General features: G+C 39.0%; 1 protein-coding gene across 1 annotated transcript in view; it reads right to left on the minus strand.

The window, feature by feature from the left end:
* LOC129238990 (uncharacterized) overlaps positions 1-24,668 on the minus strand; it is a 128,898-nt gene extending 104,230 nt beyond the window's left edge. The window contains exon 1 of the mRNA XM_054874247.1: positions 24,116-24,668. The gene's annotated coding sequence lies outside the window, so the exon portion shown is untranslated. The remainder of the gene's footprint in view (positions 1-24,115) is intronic.
* Positions 24,669-25,775: the final 1,107 nt, after the last annotated feature.

A 25,775-nucleotide genomic window follows, 5' to 3' on the forward strand; every position in this document is an offset into this window, starting at 1 on the left:
CCACCGATGGGACGCGGAGTTCGGCCAAACACCTAGAAAGGGTGTAACCGTCAATTATTATATACACATATATCTATATATAAAAAAATGAAATGATGTTCGTTTGTACGCATTTTTTTGGGCCGATACGAGGCCAATTTTATTCGTTCTTTTTTCATATTATAGGGATCCACTAGGGGAAGGTTTTTAGCAAAAAAATTTTTTTTTCATAATTTCTTCATATAAAAAAAGAAAAAATTAAAATATTGTACAAATTGTGTTTTTAGTGAAAATTGCTGCAGAACTTGCTCGATTCTTAGATTAAGTTTCGAATTAACATTCATTTTATATGTACAACTTTTTTTGAATAAATATGCGAATTTTTCGTTATTGTGAAACGATTTGTGTCGTGTTGCTAAGTTGCAAATTTTTTTCGACGGGGAGTAAACATAAACAACAACATGTTTATGATACAGTCATGAATAATGTTAGCCATGGAACTGATAGATTGTTTTTTTTTGGATGCTTCTGGGGGAACAGGAAAGACCTTTTTGATTTCATTGATATTAGCAACACTTCGATCAGATAATAACCTTGTATTGGCACTTGCTTCTTCCGGAACTGCGGCTACATTACTGGAAGGCGGTCGCACAGCACACTTTGCATTAAAGTTGCCTTTGAATATGCAGGTAAATGAAACACCAACATGTAATATTTCGAAAACATCTGGAATGGCAAAAGTTCTTAAAGTATGTAAGCTCATCGTATGGGACGAGTGTACTATGGCACACAAGAAACCATTGGAAGCACTTGATAGAACTTTGAAAGATCTACGAGGAAGCCAAATAGTCTTTGGAGGTGCCATGATTTTATTGGCTGGAGATTTCAGGCAAACATTACCTGTGATCCCAAAATCTACGGCTGCAGATGAAATCAATGCATGCTTAAAATCATCGTATTTATGGAGACATGTAAACACGCTTACACTTGCTACAAACGTACGTGTTCAACTACAGAACGATCCATCAGCAGCTGAATTTTCACACCAATTACTGAAAATCGGAAATGGCCAAATGTCTGTCGATCCAACAGGAATGATTACATTGCCTAACAACTTCTGCACTTTTGCACTGTCTAAAGAGGCATTGATACAGAGTGTATTTCCAAACATAGTTCAACATTACAAAAACCATGATTGGCTCAGCGAAAGAGCAATTTTAGCTGGGGAAAATAAGGACGTCAATGATATAAATGCAGCTATTTTGGATCAAATACCTGGTGACATAGTTGCATATAAGTCAATGGACTCTATTACTGATCAAGATGATGTCGTAAATTATCCAACTGAATTCTTAAACTCACTCGATTTGCCAGGCCTACCACCTTATAATTTACGATTAAAAATTGCAGCACCGATTATTATGCTGCGCAACAGTAATGTGCCACGACTTTGCGACGGTACCAGACTCGCTTTGAAGAAGGTAATGGGTAACGTTATCGAAGCAACAATTTTGAAAGGGAAGTACAAAGGAGAAGATCACTGATTCCGACGGGTTTACCATTTGATTACAAATGTTTGCAGTTCCCTATTCGCCTTGCCTTCGCTATGAAAATTAATAAGGCGCAAGGACAGTCTCTACAAATGTGCGGTATTAATTTAGAATACCCAATTTTTTCTCATGGACAAACGTATGTAGCTTGCTCATGAGTAGGTAAACCATCGTCATTATTCATTTACGCGAAAGATGGAAAAACCAAAATTGTTGTCTACCAAAAAGTGTTACAATAAAGTTCGAATGAAATTGTATCAAAGAACTTGCTTTGTTTTGTATTAATTTTATTCTCTTTTAGCAAATCATTGAATTTATGGCCTAGCGAAGCGTTGGAGGGTACGCTAGTATTGTATATAAAAAAACAGGTTAAATAACTGCCACGCTAGTGTACATGCAAGTACCGCATGATACCTTTAACCTGATCGTCACTGCCCTAAAAACCACATGTCAATTGTTTCTCACTAAATTTAAAATGCGTTATAATCCTTAGTGCGAGTAGTTAATTAACATAGTTTCCATTTTTATTAGCATCAATCGGAAAAATGTCTCAAATGTCTGATGTCACAGATATAATGTAGAATTGGATTTTCCCAAGTAGTTCAACTGAGGCTTGGCCGTAATTGGCTAAGTGCCGTACATACATACAGACAAGCACACATTTATTCGGTTGTATCACACAATCGGCACTGGGTGGGGTTGGGGTAAAGCCGATTTAAAGCGAATAAAGTGACCAAATTTCCCAAGAAGCCTACACATTGTTTAAACAATTTTCGCTCCGTTCAAGCGGCAATTTATGCACTGTCATAAAAAAATCTGGCCAATGAAATTTATTGAAGACGATTTGTCATGCAACTATTGGCTGTGCATGGTGAGCACCTGATGGGCTGTTATTTAATTATTAGTTGCACATCTACGTTCAATCCATCAATCAAGCCATCTAATTGAAATGCAGTTAATACAGATTACTCAGCGTCGTAGCCATTTTGAATAAACAACTTTTTTCCGATTAACAACTACTGAATTGTTCCATGCGAGTATCTGTATGAAAAAAAAAGTGAGGTCATGGTGAGAGTGCATATTATCAACTATGATAATAAAAACAGTGAATGTGGGGAGTGAAGCTGAAAATAATACGCTAGTCCCTGGTTCGGATGAATCAAATTTGACGGGCTTTCACCGTTCAGGTTCATGAAATTCGGAGTCTTCTTTTTTTTAACAAAACTCGTGAATTTCGAGGGGTAGGTTGGTCAGAGTGGTCGGTTGGTCAGAGTGGTGATTCATCCGGAATCGAACTAGCGCTTGCCACATCCTCGTTACCAACTTGTTTACCAGTTATTTACAGCATGACTATATCCAATCTGTGCGGTTTAGGAACCTTACTATGCTTTTGACGTCTATGCCAGACAGATGCTCGAGACTCTCCAACAGCGGTTTGCCCAGGGTTAACATTCTGTCCTTCCATAGGGCAGGGCATTCACAGAGGAAATGGAAGATTGTTTCCTTTTTCTCCGGTTGTTTACAACTGTGACGGTATGTGTTGTGAGGGATGCCAGACCAGAAGCCAGTTATGACTGCCGTTAGTCTACAGGCGTCCCGTCGTTTCACGTTTATCAATGTCGGCGATTGCTTGACGTTGTAGGTGGGCCATAATGTTTTGCGGATTTTGCATTTCGTCTGGTCTCTCCATCTATAATCTGCGATTCGAAGGTATTTTAGGGAAATTGTATTCTTGACTGCACCTAATGGTGTGAATACCGATTCGTTCAAGAACGTTGTTCATGGCAGATCCCCCTCTTTCCAATTCATCGGCTTTTTCGTTACGTTCTATGTTCCGGCGTCCCGGGACCCAAATTAAGGTTACTTTATGGTTTTCACTCAAGGTGGTGAGGCTATTCCTACTTTGCTCCACCACTTTAGAGGTTGTAGTAGCCGATTCCAGCGCCTGGATTGCAGCTTGGCTATCCGAAAGAATAGCGATATTGCCCTTAAAAGAGAAATCCGTATTTAGTAACCTACAAGCTTCCCCAATTGCCAGTACTTGCGCTTGGAAGACACTGCTGGTATTAGGGAGACGCACAAATTTTTCAATTCCAAGTCTGTGAGAATACATACCAGCTCCAACACCACAATCCATTTTACTGCCATCTGTATAGACTGTAGTGTCGAAGTTGTTTAGAGAGAATCCCTTATTCCATTCTTCCTTAGATGGAAAGAGAGTGGCAAAATTCCTATTGAAAGTTACCGTCGGGACGATGTAGTCAGTCCTCACCGAGATTAACTCAGCTTGTCGAAATAATAGACTAGCGTGACCATAAGTTTTTTCTTTCCAGCGACCCGCTTCATTTAACCTAAATGCACTCATGGTTGCCGTCTTCTTAATATGTAGGTCTATTGGAATAACGTGTGTCAGTGCATTGAGAGCCTCTCTAGGACATGATCTGATTGCACCGACCGTTATTGCACAGGCTGATCTTTGTATTCTGCCGAGAAATTTGGTATTGTACTCTCTCCCTAGAGCTTTCCACCAAACTACCGAAACATACGATAAAATGGGTCGTATAACCGCCTTATACAGCCATAATGTTTGGAGACCAGAATTACCCCTAAGTACTTTGCACTGGGTGAAAGTGAAAGGGTTTGTCCGCTGATAAAGAGAACGCCCGAGGAAAAGGTGTCTAGAGGATGTGGAAGCTGAAGCTTATGAAAATGCGCGTGCAATGTTGGAGGGAAATGGTTATACACCGAGATCGATGGCAGAAAGCTGTGAAGGAAACAAATGTTCACCAAGGACTGTGACGCTAAAATAAGAAGAAGAAGAACTGTCAATAGCGACGTAGCTGTAAAGACTCAAAGGCAACTCATATAAAAAAGTACCAGTGGTACAAAACCAAAATTTACATATAATTTGTTGGTTCGGAAGTCAAAATTAGCTGGTTACTTTCCACGAATTCCAATAAGGAAAGCAGATCATTTTGACATTTTAACCACCAAATCGAAATAAAATAATAAAATAATAATCATTCCCCAGGAATATCACTTTGTATGAATTCGCCGCACAATTAATACAGGGTTCGGCACTCGAAGTGTAACCAATTAAAAAGTCCATAAATTTAACTCGGAAAATTACTTTTATTCAATTCAAACTAAAAAATGTGTGAAAATAATATAAAATTAAGAATCAATTTACTTTTGCTCGATATGACCAACTTTTGCCTAGACTATGGCCTTGAGCCAGTCCAAAAACGAATAGCAAGGCTTCCGAATGTGACTTCCAGGTATTTTGGCCCACTCGCAGACCATGGCTTTTTTCAGCGCCTCGAGACTGGTGATTCTTTTAGTTCATTTGCTCTCCAAAATGGCCCAAAGAGAATAATCCATCAAATTCGCGTCTGGTGACTATGAGAGCCATTGTGTGGACAGTAAGAAGTTCGTAACGTTGTTTTTTAGCCATTCTTGGTTCACTCGAACTTTGTGAGACGGTGCCGAGTCCTGTTGGAACGTCCATGGTCTCCCGCCGAATGTGTTTGTCCACCCACGGCTTCAAAGCAACCTCCAAAATACTTTCCCGATAATATTTCGCATTTACCTGGACGCCAGGCTCGATGAAAACGATTGGAGAGCGTCCATTTGCGGTTACAGCGGTCCTGTAACGGGTGCTGCCTCCTGGTGGCCAATCGATGACTCTAATTCTCGTATGAACGGTTTGTCAAATAAACTCTATCCATTTGGGAGTTTACGAATTGCTCAATTTGAAAATGTTTCTCGACGGAAAATACAATGTTCGGAAGTTGAGCGCTTTCGGTCAAGCGAAGCAACTTCTTTGCTCTCTCAAGTCTGACTTGTTGCTGCTTTGTTGTGAGATCATGCGCCTTTTGGATATTTTCTTTAGTTTAGTTCTTTCGCCATTTGATTGGCACTTTGTCGGGGATTTCGCTCAAGTTGCTTCTTCACTTTTGAACCATTTCAGGTGACATTGCAGTCTTTCGATGACCACCTCCATGACGTTTCGCGATGCTACCAGCGTCATTGTAACGAGTAATGGTGCGATAAACTAAACCTTTATTGACTTTAAGGTGCTCGACCTCACGAAAAATCGCTGGTTGCGATTTTCCAGCCAAATATAATGCAATCACACGATTACGGTTGAAACCTATTACTGATTTTCTTTTTTCGCGTTTACTCTCGGCAAAATGATTCTGCACGCCTGAAAACAATGCTCTGGACTGATGCTTTCCATTTCAATTCAACCGTGTTATTCGGGACATGTTCTTCGATTTCGATGTAACTCAAATATGTTGCTCTCTGGTCAAAATAATAAGACCCGTATTTTTTTGTTCGCCCGAAAACATTTTTTTTTCAAGATTTATCGGCAATTTTGTTTTTCGGCTAAAAATCGATTTTTTTAATTATATAAGACATTTTTTTTTAATGTCCAAAATAGTCAAAAAAGAACCGATTTAAATGATTCCGGGTTCAAAATTATCATCATTACTCGCACAAGCGACTTCATGTCCAAACAATAGCCAAAAAGGAGTTGAAAATTTTTTATTTTGCAAAAAAAAAGGTTCATTTCTGACTAGGTTATGAGCAAATAAAAAAAATTTTCTTATATAATTATATTAAAAAAATCGATTTTGAGCCGAAAAACAAAATTGCCGATAAATCTTGAAAACATTTTTTTTCGGGCGAACAAAAACTACGGTTCTTATTATTTTGACCAGAGAGCAACAAATTTGAGTTACATCGAAATCGAAGAACATGTCCCGAATAACCCGGTTGAATTGAAATGGAAAGCATCGACTATCATTTGGCCAACTAACATACAGCGTGTGTCAGCTACGCGAGCGGTCTGAAGTTGGTTATATTTCGAGTGCCGGACCCTGTATCTACATACATATGATGGCTTGGGTTGTGAATAATTTTCCTGCTACGATTCAGTAGAGCAAAAAAGTCGTCCCACTCGCATGTCACCCACTTGCATTGCACTTTGCTTAATCTATTCTTTTACCAATTTTCAAGCGCTTACGTACTTTCTTTTTACTTATTGTTATATTGAATCATGCGCTTATTGAATATACAAGTATACCAACCGCATTTTTTTAGCATGAATATTATTTCGGATTTGTATAAATGCAATAAGCCAAACACGCGTATGCCTCGCAGCCTTTCTTTTGCGGTTAACAAATGAAAGGATTTGGAACTCAACTTTTTCAATTTGATCGCTGGAGCATAGCCAAAATGAAAAAAGTGACTTAGTGACCAACCGCATGCAATGCGTAACAGCCTTACTTAAATTTGGTTCACTCAAAATGATGTCTTCCGTTGAACAGTGGATCAATTCTGTGGCTACAAAAGTGAAATGTCATAATGAAAATAAAACGAGTGCGAATGCGTTTCTACGTTAAAATTCATTGAAGAAAGTTGCAAAAAATAATAAGAAGTACTTCTTAAGATAGCGACACAAGTATGGGGTGGCGCAAAATTAATCAACCTATTAGAAAATTTATAATTTTTGCAAATGGCGTCGTACGTCAACCATATTTCACATTTGTGAGCAGACAAGCAGCGCTCCATTAGTCAAAATAGGGATTTCCATCAATCAAAATCGTGTTTTTTATTCAGTAAAAATTTATTGAAAAATAAGGTCGATGATTAATTTTGCGCCACCTTATGAAACGACGGGATTACATTACGTGACAGTACTTTAAGACTTATCTCTTAGGCTAGAAAATAAAAAAATTATTATCTTCAGATGTACACCTGTGTTCACAATAATAGCAGCGCGACGTATTGCAAAGTTTCAAATATTTATTTTTTATTAAATTTTGATTTATTATTTATACCACAACAGAAGCCAAATAACTAAAAGTTTCAAACTTTGTAAATTAAAAAAGAATTCATATAAATTTCAAATTTTTTATTCAGAATTTTTAGAAAAATTGTCCGTATTCAGTTTTGCAGCCCATTCAAATTCGATGTAATTTTGTGCCAACTTAAGGTAGCTCAACATTTTCATTGGTTTTTTCTTTCATGCTTTTCGGGATGCTTGACATTTTTTTATGTAAAAAACATTGCCGCTATTCTCTAGAATCTGATTTTAGAAGGTGTGTTCTAACGGAAATAGACTTTTCAAAAATAAATATATAAAATTTGTTTTGAATGTATCGTTTTATTTTTATTTGGACTTTTAATTGGTTACACTTCGAGTGCCGGACTCTGAAGTAGCACCAGTCGCGCAAATTCCAAAAATGACCTCCACGATAGTATGCCGAAATATTCAAGAGTCTTTGCATAAAAAATTAAGCCCACAACAAGTTCATAATTGCCTACACAACGCTAGTTATCATATCAGAGTTGCACGCCGCACGCCCTACATTTCACATATTAACAGAAAGAAGAGATTGGAGTTCGCCAAACGCTATCGTTATAAGAAAAATGTCATATTCAGTGATGAGTCGAAATTTAATGTTTTCAGATCTGATGGCCCTCCAAACGTTTGGCGAAAAGAAAATACAGAACAGAATGAAAAAAACGTAGTCCTATCGTTAAGCATGGAGGAGGAAATGCAGTGGTTTGGGTATTCATAGCTGCATATGGAGTAGGACAAATGGTTTTTATTGATGATAAAATAGACAAACATCTGTATTTAAAAATTTTGAAGAATAATTTGCCTGATAGTGTCGTTAAACTTGTACTGGATGCAAAGGGTTCTTGTTTCAACAAGACAATGGCCCAAAACACTCATCTTATCTTGTGCAAGAATGGCTTATTTACCAGTGTTAGTAACTTAGAACTCCAACTCAATCACCGGACCCAATTGAGTATGTCTGAAAGGTCTTAGAAAGGAGAATCAGAAAGCACAAAATAACATCAAAGGCGTCATTAAAGACAGTTTTGAGTGTTGAGTGGCAGAAAATTGCAGCTAATGAAACCAAGGTATTGGTTCGGAAACAGTTATTAAGAAATGAATTTGAAAGTTTTTGTTCCTTAAATATTGAATAGAAATGTTATTTTTTTTGAATATATTAAAATTTTGTTCTTTTGTATAAATCTATTTGATATTTTCATCTACTCCGCCATCTGCCGTGATAGTTCAGCCGAGGTAGCAGAAGCTTTCGATAAATTCCATCTGGCATCCGTCAACCAATATCTTGCCTTGTGTTATTGTGGTTAACTCTCATAACCTTGGTCTTGGCGATGTTTACCTTCAGTCCGACAGTGCGTGCCAGCGCGCCTAGATTGTTCGCCTTTGATTGGATGTCAGAGAGTTTGTGTGAAAGGAGGCAGATGTCATCGGCGAAGTCCAGGTCCCCAAGATGCCTGGTGAAACTCCATACGATGCGTTTTTTGTGCAGGGTCAGTTGACTCATGACGTGATCAAGGACGATGGTGAAGAGAAGGGGCGACAGGGGACAAACTTGCCTTACACCTGCGTTGGTATTCAATGCATTGCTGTTATCGCCTTTGTGAAGCATTGCCAGTTAGGAGTTCTCGTAGAGGGCTTTGGTGGGGTGGATTATCTTGGTGGGAACTCCCTTTCTATTCAGTTCCAGCCATATTCCGTCTTGTTTGATAGCGCCCAACGCCTTCTTAAAGTCTACGAACAGCATGCAGAGTAGGGAGCGCCTCTCAACTTATTGTTCTACTACGAGTATAATCCGAAGTGTCTTGGCTTGATCAACACAGCTGAGGGCGAAAACTAGCTTGCTCGTTTCTTAAGGAGCGTTCGATATCTTTGAGCCTGCTTTGTATGATTACGACTACAATTTTGTAGATTTTGTTAAGTAGGCTTATTCCTCGCCAGTTACCGCAGTCACGCAGGTCGCCTTTCACGATGATGCCATTTTGTCCTGGACGGAGGCAGCTTTTATTGCTCCATACGACGATGGAGTGGGGATGAAGAATTTCCGCTATCTATTTATAGATACGAATAAATTTTGTGATTACTGTAGTTTCAATCCCATAAGCTTCGAGGTAATCGAGTTGTCATTAAAGTCTTTCAACAACTAAAAATTGCGCTTTTTGTACCTCATATTAAATGGCGTTGTTGGTTCATAAATTTTATAAAGTGAGTTGCTGTTTCTGGAGACACTACGACAATCTGCGCTCAAATTCAGCCTGCAATGCGCAAGCAACACCAGTCAAATATGTTGAACATATTTGTTTACATATTTTTTTTACACCCACTTTCTTCACATTTGTCCCACTGTCCAATTTCAATGTGACGCAGTTGATTTCCCAGCCAAATTGTTTTGGAGTTTTGTCACCCATTGGTCATTGATCTGAATACTATACCAGCATGATTTAGTCATACGAAAAGTATTTTGTTTATAAACAATACGGAAGATTTCTTTTTTAAACACTCATAAGCATACACAACCACACTGACATTCGCATTCATAAGCATCATTCAAGAAGGCGCATTAAAACAGTGCAAAAAAAACCAAAGAAAAAAAATTCATTCATGTAATTTCGAAACGGAACTACAAACTTCAAGCGCAGCCGTCTTCAAGCGAATAGCCACAAGTAAATCCGCATTGGGTGGTGCCGCTGGGCGGTAGTGCCCCTTTAGTGAAATAGTCGGTAGGCATTTGCTGACGTATTAGAAAAATGCGGTTGCAGTTTAGATCCGCTTATAATTAAGCAGTTGGGAGAAATTCTACTCATTGCATGATGCCGGTATAATTATCAGCTTTTTAATTGATGCTAAGTTTTGTAATTTCTGCTACTGCAAGTGCGAGGAAAATGTTTTTCATCAAATTCAATTAATATTAATAGTTTATTTGAAAACATTTTATGTTTTATTATTTATACTGAAGTTTGAAATTTGAAAAGGCCGAGTCAAGGAGCACCAGGAGATTTGGTGGCTCCTAAAACACTCGGGGTAAAAAGCCCATTGTATTTGAAGCTCTGGAAAGAGAGTAGATAGTCAAGGAGGGAAGGAGAAAAGTATCAGAGAAAGGGATAGGAAAGAATAGAGACAGAGACAGAGGTAGTTAGTCCAGTGAGAATTTTCCAGATTATTTGGTAAATCTGTAAATATTCTCCAGTATGAGAAAACGAATTTTACTCATTCTCACGACATCGAAACCCAAAACTCGTAGCCTTGCTCCAGCAAAGGCAGGACACTCACAGAGAAAGTGCTCAGTGCTATCCGTCTCCTCCAAGCAAGGCAGGCACATTGGGTCCTCAATGATTCCAACGGTGGTCATATGTTGAACCCATGGGTTGTGTGCTGTAATGATACCGACCATCAACCGAATGTCTTTCCTTCTCAGTTTTAGTAGAAAGTATGACAGTTTTCTGTTCGGACTTGTCTTTGACACTTTGCAGTTCTGCAGCGTTCTAGACCAATCTGTTAGTACTAACAATAAGTAATTGGGGTTAGGGTTTGGAATTAAAATGTCCCTTCCCTTTGGAAGAGAAAATTGTTGTCTGTGGTGGTATTTAGTTATAGTTTTACTAACACAACATAATTTTATATAATTTTATTTATATTACAATACGAGCAAGATCTGTGGGTGTTTTGCGCTTTAGTCTTCGTGGTTGAAGTTTCATTTCCGGCAGTAGTCTCTTTTCATAGTTTTTGAGCTGTAATAGTCGCAAGTGAGAGTGTTTATGCCGAGGTCGCGGTGAATATCGTCATTTCTTGGAGTTTTCCCTCCACCCCGGGACTGCCTTCGCATTGCTTCGAGGTAGAGGGCCAAGACGGCGTCCTAAGAAGGACACTTACCTACTCACCCTGCGTCCAGGGTCGCCTCTTTTGAGAAACCTATGCTCAATGCTCTTCAGCATAGCTTTCCATTTCGCGCTTCTTTTTCCGGATAATATCCTCCACAAAATTTGTGACGGCATTCCATTTTTCTTCGTCTATCATCATTTTCTCGATAATTTCTTCAGGTCTAAATACGCCGCCGTAGCCGAATGGGTTGGTGCGTGATCACCATTCGGAATTCACTGAGAGGTCGTTGGTTCGAATCTCGGTGAAAGCAAAATTAATAAAAACATTTTTCTAATAGCGGTCGCCCCTCGGCAGGCAATGGCGAACCTTCGAGTGTATTTCTGCCATGAAAAAGCTCCTCATAAAAATATCTGCCGTTCGGAGTCGGCTTGAAACTGTAGGTCCCTCCATTTGTGGAACAACACCAAGACGCACACCACAAATAGGAGGAGGAGCTCGGCCAAACACCTAACAGAAGTGTACGCGCCTATTATTTATTTTTTTTTAAATACACCAATAGCTCGTTGCAGACCTGTTCTCTCTACGTTCCACCTCTCGCATTTAAAGAAGGTGTGCTCCGCATCTCATACTCAGTATCTCCATATATGCAGTTTGGTTGGCTCACTTTACCCATTCACCACAAATACTTGCGGAAGGAACCATGTCTGGACAAAAACTGTGCGAGGTAATAGTTAACCTCACCGTGCTTTCTTTCTACCCACTTTTTTAGATCGGGTATTAGTCTCGCTGTCCATCTACCATACCGTTCAGAGTTCCATCTTGCCTGCTAAAGTGTGAGCGTTTGAACTCTAATATCGGAGAAACGTGGTACTGGGATTCCTGTGTTTTTTGCCTCCCGTCTCCGTTTGCGCTCTTTTGCTAGAATATCTATAGGGATGGTTCCGCTGATAACTAACACCGCTGCTTCAGATACTGTTCTGTATGACAAAGCCACTCTGAGAGCGCAGGTGCGTTACACAGATTGCAAAGTTTTCCGCCGGCATTGCACCCTTAGCGAATCTGCCCATATTTCGCATCCGTATAAGAGAATCGAGTTCGTCGTGTCCATTAAAAGTTTTCGCTTGTTCTACGTTGGACCTCCAAGGTATGCCATGAGCTTACTTAACATGCCGCTTACTTTGGCAGCTCTTGTGGCAACATGGTTTATATGCGCCCAGTAAGTTAGCCTTGTGTCTAATTGCACTCCTAGGTACTTGACCACTCTTTTTGTCCATAAAGTGGCATCGAGTACTTGTATGTCTGCTTCTAATGGGATACGTCTGTTCGTTAGAAGGATTAGCTCTGTTTTATCTGTGGCCAGCTTTAATCCATGGTCTTCTAGCCATGTCTGGACTCGGATCATCACCTGATTTAACTTCCTTTTGGCTTCGTTAAATGAGCTTAGGGTTGATTGTTTTCCTAGTAGCCAGTTGAGTTGTCGGAATTTGTTTTTCATCTCATTTCTCTTGTTCAATATTCGTTGTTTCAATGTGAGTTTTGAGTCAATCGTGATGCCTCAATATTTCGCACTTGAGTGTATTTTTATGTCTTCTCCGTTAATTTGGATTGGAAGTCTTGCAGATTTTCTTTGCCCATTTTTCAAACCATTGTGTTGTAGCTGTTGTAGCGTATCTTGCAAAGTTTTTTTTGCTGCTTCTTCATTGTTGTTAGCTGACATTAAAACTGTGTCGTCTGCAAATGTACCTATCAAAGATCCTCGAGTAGTTGGCGTTGGTAGATCTGCTGTGTTTACTAAGTATAGTATGGGGCCCAGTACGCTTCCTTGAGCTACTCAAGCTGTCGCCGTCAAGATTTCAGAGCACTCATCGTCGTATTTTATGCAGAAGTGTCTATTAGTTGTGTAGCTTTAAAGGATATTAAATATGTTAAGTGGTAAAACGTTTTTTAGCTTATATAGAAATCCTTTGTGCTATACTCTGCCAAAAGCTTTCGCGATGTCCAAATACATGGCAATGCAATATTTCTTCTTATCGAAGTCGTCTGTAATTTTGTTTACTACTCTATGAATCTCTTGCACAGTTGAATGTTGTTTTCGGAAACCGAACTGGTGTGAGGGGATAGCGTCTTTTTGTTTTAGAATCGGGTCAATTCTGTCAAGCAGTCTCAAACAATTTAGAGAGGATGGGCAGTAAGCTAATTGGTCTGTACGAGCTAGCAACAGTGGCGTTCTTGTTTGGCTTGGGGATCGCTATAACTTGTGCAACTTTCCATGCTTTTGGGAAGTATTGTATCCTAATTATTCCGTTGAAGAGATCTCGTATGTAGTTTATTATAGTATTGGGTAGCTCCTTAGGTATTTTTCCGTTTATTTGGGCATATCCCGGTGTCTTTTTGTCTTTAAGCTTTTTTATATAATATTTTATTTCATCTTTTGTTGTGTTTCGTATTGCGTGTTTTCATCCTGTTCAGTTTCAATAGTCGGTTTGTTCGGCCCCTGATCCATTGTGGCCACATCATTCTACTTGTTGCATAGGTCAGAGACTGAGTCCACAGCCTGTTGGCAGCTCTGATAGTGTGTTTGTCTATAAGCATCTCACAATTTGCTAAAGGTATAGATAGGTATGTTCGCTTTGTCTGGTTGGATCGGTAATGTGGTACCCAATCTCGCTAGTTCATCTGCTTTGCAGTCGTCTGCTATGCCATTGTGACCCGGCACCGTGATCAGGTTTATTACGAAGTACTGTGATAGTTCTGTGAAAACGTCGATACATTCTTTTACTGTCTTCGAATTAATATTAGGTTATTGTAATGCTTTTAGAGCCGATTGGCTATCTGAATATATATTTTTTTCTCTCGAACACTTTTCTTTAAGGCCTGAGAGGCAGAATTTCAGCTTGAAATACACTACAGTGATCCGGTAATGGGAATGAGATGTTGGCATTCATTTCCTCAGAGTGAATACCTCCGCCTACTTGTTCATTTAGCTTGGAATCATCAGTATAGATAGTGATTCCACTTCTATTGTCCATTACCCCATTGGCCCAATCTTCTCTCGTTGGGAAAGTTGTGGTAAAAGATGTGTTTACATGCAGCTCTACTGAGTTACAAAAGTCTGTCGTTTGATGTAAGAAGGGGTATTCGTCTAGTATTCTTGCGTGACCCCTTCTATTAGTGGATAGGTTAGAAGATTTTCTTAACCTAAGTGCCGATTTCGCCGCCAGCTCTTTGCTTTAGGCTTCAACCGGTAATAAGTGGAACATGACATTCATCGCTGCCGTGGGCGTAGGTACAGCAGGTATCCTGTGTGTTTCTGGTGAACATGATTAATTCCGTTTTGTTGGGATTTACCCCAAGACCACTCAATACAGCCACCGGCTTACATCGTTCAAAGCATTTGCCTTATATTGCAGAGGGTAATCCACTGATTCATTAGGAATACACAAGAAAATATCGCATTTGGAGCACTTGTTTCTGGTTTGTGCCTTACATCCTTGGACTTTGCATCTTTCTGTTCTGGTCAATGCTGATTTTCGTCATATCGAATAGAAGTCAATGGTGTAACTTTACGCTTTTTTCCGAAGGTCATTGGACTGATTGGGATATTCTCATTCCTGACACAAGTTGCACAATTCCTCCGTCAAGTCATCTAAGAAGAAAAATTCTGTCTGCTCTTTCTACACGATAGTCAAAACTTCCACGGCCTTCTTTTTGCAACTGCTTTTCAGTTTTGAAATCAATTTTGCCAAATCTATTTTCTCCACTTATAGTCGAGAAATAATTATCGAAATAAATTTTAAAGTATTTTTCTGCGGGATTATTTGTTGAAAGGTCAAGATCAAAACCCTAATTTTGAGTCAGTTAATATTTTGCCTTTTCCTTGATTGATTTCAAAATCGTCAATTAGGCAAAATAGTTTCCTTCCTCATTTGATGGGTGTATTGTACATATATTGCCGCAAAGTAAGCCTTCCTTCAAAAGGAACCATCATCTCTAAAGGATTGTTAGCCAGGTCATATGCGTCCGATTCATCTTCTAATCGGAATCGACGAGATTAGTTAAAAGTTGTTCAATTTCATGATCTGCTAATTTTCTAGCAATTTTTTTTTTTAATTATGTTTCTGTCAGTAGAAATCATAACAAACATTTGCATGGTAGTAACATCAAACGCAAATTATTTGATTTTAGACGTTAAAAGAGAGAGTATGTATCTGAAGGTTACGTATTAAAAAATGTTTTTCTGCCGTAATAAAGCATTTCAAAATTAAAAAAAAAATGTCACATAAAAAAAAATTCCACTTTTATTCTTCTTTTTATTCTAAACAAAAAAACCCAAACTTTTGCAATCACATTTGTTTCATTTCCATCATACGTCCTCGCACTATTCACTTGCTTAGTTTGCTTTGGCAGGCTGGTTGATACATACAGGCACCCACCCCCACAAGTACGTGCACGCATTTCTCTAGTCGGCACATTGAGTAACTTAGCATACTTTTAGGCAGGCAATCACCCTGTCTTCACTAACATGGGCTTAAAGCTTTTGCAGAGAAGCTTTTGATTTCGTTTCAAATTAAGTTTTACAGAAAGCTTCCTATGAGTTCGTCACACAGGGTGTAATATAAATAAAAGCCCTACAGTAAACTACAGCAAAATAGTTCTTACAGTGAAGTAAAAGTAAAATTTATTCAACTTAAGGCAAGTAAACTATTTTTTTATATTCTATTTTTCACAAAGTTGTGCACATTCGAACATATTTATGTATGTACATAAAAGAAATTAAGAAAAAAAAAATATAATAATAAAAAAAAAGATAAATAGTGTCAAGTAAAGGGTTTTTCAATTGGCGCGGGTCGATTTTGGGGCCCTGTGGCAGCCATTTTGTTTTGGTGACATCTGTCAAATCTTTTGTTTATTATTCAGTTCTTTATGCCAAATCATCATGGCAAGTTAGCACGTTCAAATGATAAAACTTTTTTATCAAAATGAGTGTTCATTAACGCAAACGTTGCGCGCATTGCGCCCATTTTTCGGTAGACGTGGTGGCCCTTCAAAGTCGACTCTTCAACTTTTGGTGGCCAAATTTGAGACGACTGGGTCGGTAAACAATCAGTCAACACCCGTACGTTCAAGGAACGCAAGATCAGCCGAGAACATTGCCGCGGTCCGTGAAAGTGTACAGCAGAACCCGAGGCAGTCTATTCCTCGCCGTGCACAAGAACTTGGCCTTTCGCAGACTTCAACTTGGCGAATTTTGCGTCGGGACTTGGGCCTACACCCGTACAAGATCCAACTGACCCAGGAGCTCAAAGTTGATGACCATAGAGAACGCCGTTTGTTCGCTGACTGGGCTTCGAATCGTTTGGAAGAGAACCCCAGTTTTGGGCGAAAAATCATCTCTAGTGACGAGGCGCATTTTTGAATGAATGGCTGTGTTAACAAACAAAATTGCCGTATATGGGACGACACCAATCCACACGAGGTTCATCAGGTGATAATGCATCCTCAAAAAGTTACCGTTTGGTGTGGATTTTGGGCCGGCGGCGTCATTGGTCCGTACTTTTTTGAAAACGACGTTGGTGAGGCGGTCACCGTCAACAGCGAGCGCTACACAACGATGATAACCAATTTCTTATGGCCCATGTTGAACCATATGGACCTAGACGACATGCGGTTCCAGCAGGACGGCGCTACGTGCCACACAGCAAACGCCACGATTGACATTTTCAACATCTACCCGCCCTTATTGAAAACTTTTGAATGGTGTATTTATTACTTTTTTTTGCTGATAGTTTCGTTGAGTAGTGGTTTTTTAGCACTTGCCTACGCGCTGAGTCTAACACAATCGAATATGTATGGGCAATACTTTCTCAATCGGTTTTCAAGCATAAAAAAAGTGCCGAGAAAGTGGTATTTATTACCTTATCAGCTTACTTCCTATTGCCTCTTAATTTAGGGCCTCAATATCTGGAGAATATGGCGAGTGGGGTAGGATTTCCCATTTCAGTGTTTCCAGATAGGTTTTAGTCGCATCAATTGTAGTCGATACTGACCCCCAGTGATCGCTTGGTTTTAACAGTTCATAATAAATAACACCCACTTGGTCCCACCAAATACATAGAATAACCTTCGCAGCGTGAATATTCGGCCTAGGCGACGACGTAAAAGCATGACCGGGCAGTCCCCCTGACTTTCTTTTCTTTGAATTGCTGCAATGAATCTATTTTTCATCACCCGTAACCATACGATGAAGAAAACCCTTCCTTTTTTGCCGCTGAAGCAGTTGTTCACAGGCGAAAAAACGAAAACGACGTTCAACATCCCTTGGTTTTAACTCATAAGGAACCCAATTCCCCTGTTTCTGAATCATTCCCAAACCATGCAATCGCTTGGAAATGGATTGGTGGGTAAGTCCTAATACTGAAGCAAGCTCTTCTTGCGTTTGACACTGATCCTCATTGAGCAATGCCTCCAATTCAGCGTCTTCGAAGGCTTTTGGCCTTCCTTCCTTTGGCCTGCGGACGGTCGTCAACATTAAAATCAACGTCTTTGAAGCGACGGAACCAATCTCGCCACGTTGTTTCACTTAAAGTAGCATCTCCATAGACTTTTTGTAGCTCTCGATGCGCTTCAGCCGCCGTTTTTTTCGAATGAAAGAATAAAATCAACACTTCCCGCAAATGACGATTATTCGGCACAAAATCAGACATTTTCTCAATACCAAAAGTATATGATACCAAAACAAAATCACTAATGTGACGAAGCAGTTTGTTTACCATATGTCTAAGCTTGGTTTATGCCGTTTAGGTTATGTTAGAATCGACTATATCACACTGCTGGCGACATCTTAGTGGCGCACGTATAAATAACCGAAAATTAATCCCAAATCATCAATTTGGCTTCAGAAAGACAGACGTTACCATCGAAAGGGTACACAGACTCGGGAATAGTATTCACAAAGCTTTTGAGCAGAAGAAGTATTGCCCAGTCGCACATTTATCGACATATCACAAGCCTTTGACCACTTTGGGCATGACCGATTGCTATACAAAATATCCATAAATTACTACACTTTTATCAAGCCCTACCTCAAAGACCATGGCATTTCTCTGTTAATCAAAAAGAAGAACACTCTGAGCTCTGTGAAAGTTTAGTTGCCGTCCGACTAGGCATTGGAATGGGCCATATCCTATACTTGACCTACACCCACGATTTACCAGTCATGTGGAAACTATCGTTGGAATTTTGCGGATGCCATCGCTGTTTCCGCAATTGACTCTAACCCTCAGAAGACTTCACTTTAACTGCAAAGAGAACTTTATATTTTCACTCAATGACTAAAAGATTGGAGCATAAATTCCAATGAGAAAAAATCAGTTCACGTAACTTTTATCCTCAATCGAAGCATTTGTCCTCCTGTGAAATTCAATAATGTAATACACACAAAATAATATTACGAAATATCCGGGTATGTACCTCGACAGCAAGCTTGCATGGAAAACACATACATATATCCTCTCATGCCTAATTGATGGTGTAAAATGTTGCGAATTGATTCGTAAGACACGCTAGGGTCACGAGCTACCTCCCTCCTCAGCATCATTTCATCGACTTTGTCGACGTTTTCATCCGTTGAAAAGGTTGATGGGGACCAGATCGGGGCAAATCTTCCACGACTTCTCGGCCCTCTGCAAAAGGCTTGTACCACTCACAGACTCTTGTTTTTGATAAATTACACTCGCCATAGGTTTTTTGGACATTTCCACCGATTCGGCATACGAAATCCGCTTCAAAACACAAAATTTAAGACAAATTCTTTGTTCGATAATTTTAGCCATAAGCAAATCGCAGAGCACACCTGCGGTTGACCGATATAATTAAATGCCAAAAACAAGCTAATTGACAGATCTCGCTCAAACTCTGCGACACTACAGGGCCGTCGAGGTAAATCCGGAAAACATTTCGAAAGCTCTGGCGCAGTAGCGTTAAGTCTAAAACCGCTGATTGACATTGGAGTGCCGGAGTAAGTGCTATTGAAACGATGACTCGAGAGCAGGACAGAAGAGCTGCGATACTAGAGTCACTTCGCGCCGGAAAAAGCCCTAAAGAGATAATTGAGTGGTTTGGCTACAATAAAACGCAACCCTGGATGGACCGCGTGGCTGCTAGAAGAGAATATGTGTTTCAGCAGGACTCCGCACCTGCTCACATGGCAAAGAAGACTCAGGCTTGGCTCCAGAACAACCTACCCTACCACTGGTCACCAGATTTTTGGCCACCTTCAAACCCAGACTGCAATCCTCTTGATTATTACGTGTGGGGCACAGTTGAAGCAAAAGTTAACGCGAAGTCTCATAACACTAAGGACGCTCTGAAGACAACCATCGAGGAAGTGTTGACCACAATGGACAAAGAGGAGGTAGCTCGCGCATTTGGGCGCTTCAGGTCCCGGCTGGAGCAGGTAATTGCACGAAATGGAGGTTACATTGAATAATTTTCAACTATGATATGTGTACTCACATTATACAAAGTTAAGTGCAAATAAGATTATTTTTGAGTCAATATCCAATAGTTCCGGATTTACCTCGACGGCCCTGTATAGAGGACAGTTGTACCAACATTCCAGCAAAAAAAATTCAATGAAAACAGCTTATTTCATTTCAAATATTTTCATTGAATTTAATAAGTTAATCCTCTTATTTTTCAATTTTTAAAAATTTCTTTTTCCTAAATAATATATTTTATAATAATAAGACAGGCTTTTTAAATGAATAATTCCAGATATTTTTGTTTTAAATAATGTATGTGGCACAATTTTAAGTGAAATGCGGCGGATATAAATTTTTAGAGCTATTAAACCTTCACCTCTTTCCGGGTAAATGTTTTGTTCTCTCCAAGGGAAAATAAAGCTGCAGAGTTTAATATACTTTTTTGGTAGTCACCTAACATTCCAACTGTACATATGTATATACACATAGATATACTTGCATACATACATACATACACATTAGCATGTAAAACTTTTGTACATTTTTTAACTTACATCCACTAAATGAAATGAGTTAATTGGACGTGTTTTGTTTTCTTTTGTATTACTCCAACAAGAACAAAAACACCTAAAACAGTTTTAAATATATATTGTACATGAAAAAAGTTAGTCATCAAATTCCGACACGTACAACATCTTCACACTTATTTATATGTAGGTACTTTGGATATGCCGAGAATGATTTGAAGAGTTCATTTCGCACCTATTTGGAGTTAGTGTCAAAATTTCTCACAATATTTTTCTAAACACTTTTTAAACAGCAATCACTATTTATTATGACATGTTCGCCTGCTAAAAAACGCTACAAAGGCCAGAGCAATCACACTCTCGTAGCTGACTTATGTTGGATTTTTTTTTTTTGATAATTTGCCAAAAGACAAAAGAAACAGAAAATTGTATGTTGAATGATTTATTTTTAAATCATCTTTGTATTTATTTGCTGAAATTTGTTTGAATTCATATGGAACTGTATACTTTTAATTAACCCTTAGAATTAGTATCCGCGTATCTGCACAGAGGTACAGCTGCGTGCATTAAATAGAAGAGGAAACGCATTTAATAAAATGTCTGTATATGTATTTTTTTTAATTAGGGCATAATTATTCATGCATATATAATATAATATATGTATAATAAATATATATACATATAACCGGTTGGGGAATAAGTTCGTGGCGTTTTTACCGAAGACTTTTATTTCAACAAAAAACAAAAATTACATTAATAAGTTAATCAATTATATATTCGGCGCTGCTGTTTTCAACCTATTTCCACCTGTCGACCAATTTGTTTATGCCGTACCGCCAAAAATTGCCTGGTCTGGTGTCAAAGAAGTTGTTGAGTCAAACTGGCCTCAAAGGACCTATTGTCGAAGGAGACACTTCACGCCCTTCATATAGTTTGACAGAGAGCGGAAAAGATGATAATCGGTCGATGCAAGGTCCAGAGAATACAGCAGCTGCTGAACGACCTCCTATTCGAGCTCTTCAAGTGCGCCTTTGACGACTTTTGCAACATGTGGCCTGGCGTTGTAGTGGAGAAGTATGGTTTGTCCATTTCGATCAGGTACTTTCAGACAAATAGCCTCATTCACGCGGAGTAGGCGGGCAATGTAGAGCTCGTTGCAGTGCACCATGTCCTCCCAGTCCCACCAAACACTTGTCGGGATCTTCTTTGAATGAAGATCCTTCTTGATTCCCGGCTTTGGCGTGTCTCCTGGAGTCGCCCACTCCTTTTTTTGGTTCATATTGATGTATAGACACCATTTCTCATCTCCCGTGACGATTCGGTACAAAAAGCGCTGTCGATGACCACGCGTTGCTCGATGGCAGGCGAGATGCTGCGAAGCAATCTAAAGGCGACTTTCTTTGTTTTTTTCGTTGAGCTCGTGAGTCACCTATGCTCACAATTTCGCGGTAAATCCCATTGAGTGAGGGTGATTCTGAATCGCTTTATGATCGCCGTTCATTAGTTCCGCCAATTCACGACGGGTTTGGTTACCTTTCTCTGTTCTTCTTCAAAAGTGATTTGAGACGTTCTTCATCAATTTCAGAAGGCCGCTCCGGGACGTGTCAACGACGTCAAAGTCGCCATTTTTGAACTTTGCAAACCATTTCCGTGCTGTAGACTCGCCTATGACACCTTCTCCATTCACGTCGCTAATATCCCGGGCTGCTTCGGCCGCTTTTTGACCTCAATGAAAAGTAAAGAAGTGCAGGTGTTGAAAATTATGAATTTCACCTCCTGGGTATTCCATTTCTAAGCCTAAGAACTAATAAGAAATTAAATAGCGCAAAAATAAACCACCCAATTGAGTATCACTTCATCTTCGGCGAAGTGCAACACAACGTCATGCATTATTTCCAGGTATGCGTTCTGATACATACAAACTTTTATTCAATTATCCCCCACATTAAGATTAAGTCCCCATATCTTTGGATGAAATAAAGGTCAATCAGATTGGAGGTACTTTTTCCAATAGGGTTTTTTGACAGATCACGCGTGACTACTGTCAAACTAATTACATAATTTTTTTCGGTATTCATTGACATTTCAGCATGGAAAGACTTATGCCTCAATAACATTTACAAAACATACACTTCTATTACGAAAATCTGTGGTCTGTATTCAACGCGCTCAGGCCATCTTATGGTGTGCAGCGAAGAGGCCTATTTTTGGTTAAATGACTGTGTCAATAAACAAAATTACCATATTTGAGCTGAAGAACAACCCGAATCCATTCAAAAACAGCCCTTACATCCATTGAAAACAATCATTTGGTGCGGCCTATGTGCTGGAGGAATCATCGGTTCATATTTCTTCAAAGACGAGGCTGGCGCCAATGTAACAGTGAATGGCGAACGCTATGACGCCATGATAAACAACTTTTTAATGCTGGGCGCCGAAAATTGAAGCCCGTGATCTCCACAATGTTTGAAACTAACAAGACGGCGCTACTTGCCATACAGCCCGTGAAGCAATGAGTTTACCGCACCGTCATTTCGGTGAGCAGTTTATCTCGCGTCTTGGACCAGTAGTAGATAGGCCACCGAGATCGTGTGATGTCACACCTTTGGACCTTTATTTGTCGGCATATGTAAAGTCTAAATGCTTTGTGGTTAAACCAGCTTCGATTAGAGCATTCGAAGCCAACTTTACTTAAGTTGACTCGAGATATCGACTGAAATCTTCCAGCGAGTCATTCAAAATTGGTGTTAAAGATGACTCTTTTTGGGTGTTTGGCCGAGCTCCTCCTCCGATTTGTGGTGTGCGTCTTGATGTTGTAACACAAATGGAGGGGCCTACAGTTTTAAGTCCACTTTATATGGAAAATTATTTTTTATGAGTAGCTTTTTCATAGCAGAAATACACTCGGAGGTAGTGTCTTTGTCTGCCGAGGGCTGACGGCAAAAAAAAAACATGGTGCTTCATGTTCACCCCGAACCCCATAACCCCCGAATGGTCGACACGCATTAACCCATTCGCCGACATAAATATAGTCCAGCTGTGAAACTATGCGATGCCGTACCTGTTGGTGGTAGCAGAGAAAGAGAAAGGACTCTTCTGTGTTAGAAATATCAGGTGGAGAAGGACTTAGTGTGCTAAACTCAAAGAAACGATTGGCGAGTCTTGTTAAACTCGGCCGAAAGCGGCAAATCTGGAAGAAGACATTCTTGGTCGAGCGTTTTGAATTATTGATGATCTGTCGCACGGTAGTCGCTGATTATTTTTATAAGATAGCGCGATATGAATGGGAGTCCACTTTCTGTATGTACATTCATATATATGTTTTACCACTTCCAATAATTTTTTGAATAATTTCAAGTTTTTCGTGAGTGCGCATCTCGTCCCAATGAAGATCATAAAAAATATGTTTTTTTTTTTATTTATTAAATATAGAAATACTACTAAAAAATTTTGACGTCAAATAAATTTTTATGAATTTAATAAAAAAAACTCATAGTCCTCAAATTATTGTTGAACATATTTTATGCCTCAGATATAGTGATCTTGTGATTTTGTATGCATTTACAACATAATCTTTAAGAAACCCGTATGACAGATATTATTTTTTGGCTCTTTTTATCATTTATCGTTAGAGGAACTTCCTTATTTTGAAAAAAGTAATATTTTGTTGTAAAGTGTAATAGCCATAAGCCAATGCTAATTTCACTTTCCTCATCCATTAGCTTTTGAATGCAATGCTTTACCGACAGATCTACAACTTTAACAAACATTGTTTTTGTAAGCAAACTAAAGTCAACATATGTACACATAATTCGTACCATGAAAATGCGTACAAGCCAAAACTGTGAAATCACACGACATGAGCAAAAGTCTATGGCTTTCGGAACTTACCGTCAGATATTCAGCTGGCAATGGAGATGAACGAAGTGATGTTGCTGATGCCAATATCGATCGATGATGAGCGGCCGGCAGTAAGCAGCGGGAATCGTAAAACTCACTTTCTTTTTGCGCCTGTGATGTGAGAGCTTAGTTGATAGCAGAAGGCAACAACACCAAATGGTATTCAACACGCACTACACGGGCACGGGTATCGAGAGAGCGGCAATACTTAGTGTGCATGTACATATGTATGTAGGTGAAGAGTACAGATGTTTTATAAAACTAATTATGAGCACTAAGTTGACGTTGTGGGTGACGAACAGAGATAAATGCGATTGACTGAGCAGCAGGTGTTTTTGTTTGTTGAGTTTTTATTGTTTTCTGCGGCTGTGTTCAATTCTTTACGTTCTTTAATATTTCTCTGAGGTATTTGAGGTATGAATCAAGTCAAGTGAATCCCAAGGGGCAGACTGTTAAACATGGAAGTGTTTATTTACATACACTCATTCCTATGTATGTATCTGTGTATGTACATATATAGATAACATTACAACACCCACTGTTATCAAATAATACTTTTTTAATTTTTAATAACCACTTCACTAATTCAACCACAAATAAATATTTTGTAATACCGATTACACATTTTTTTATTTTTTTATTTATTTATATATTTATTTATTTTATTTTTTTTTTTGTTTTTGTTTCGCCGCCAATTTAATGCGTTTTATTAAAATTGAATTTTTTAGCTTATGAAATTTTATTTATTTTTATTACAAAACATGTGTTAATTGACGCGAAAAACGTTCGCCTCTGTAGACACAAAATAACAAACCGGCTTCGATAAAGTTTCAACAAGAACTAAAATTGTACATAAATATTCGGCTGTTGGTCGATTTGCACATATACATATGTACATACATACATGCATACATACAGTATTCGTATCCGAAAGCTTTGCACAGTGCGACAAGGTGTGTTGTTTTTCGGGCAAAATAGTTCGTGAGATAAATTTCAGCTTAATTTCGCTTTGGATGATGAAATACCTGTAGCTAAATATTATACATCTGCCACGGGTACCGACGAGTTTCCTATTCAAATTGTGAAATCAAAAGCAGCTTCACAAGGGTAAAAATTGGGTTTCACAAAATGCAGTTTAAGTAAAATACTTTTTATAATTTTTTTTAAAGCGTGTTAAATCGAGGATTACCAGACCGGCACTTCAACCATTTCACCCACCTAAATCGAATCGTAAACGGAAAACTAGGCATTGGCAAACCTCCGAATATATTTCTGCTATGAAAAAGTTTCTCTGCCGTTCGGAGAGAGCTTGAAACTATAGGTCCCTCCATTTGTGGAACAAATAGAAGGAGGAGCTCGGTTAAACATCCAAGAAGGGTTTAAGCGCCAAATATATGCATATATATATAAAGGGTGGTTAAATTTTAAGGGCCGATATTGAATGAGAACCACACCTAAACGTGAAGTTGTTTTCTGCATTTCATTTGACATTTTTCAATTTCAGACTAACTCAATTTGCATCATGGAAAGATAAACAATCGAGCCACGCGTTAAAGTTATTCAGACTTATTATGAAAACGGGCGTTCAAATGGCAACAGTGAATGACCAATTTTCGAAGAAAATCATCTTCAGTGATAAGGCACATTTTCA

This window comes from Anastrepha obliqua, chromosome 2 (genome assembly GCF_027943255.1).
Source record: "Anastrepha obliqua isolate idAnaObli1 chromosome 2, idAnaObli1_1.0, whole genome shotgun sequence".
NCBI classification, from domain to species: Eukaryota; Metazoa; Arthropoda; class Insecta; order Diptera; family Tephritidae; genus Anastrepha; species Anastrepha obliqua.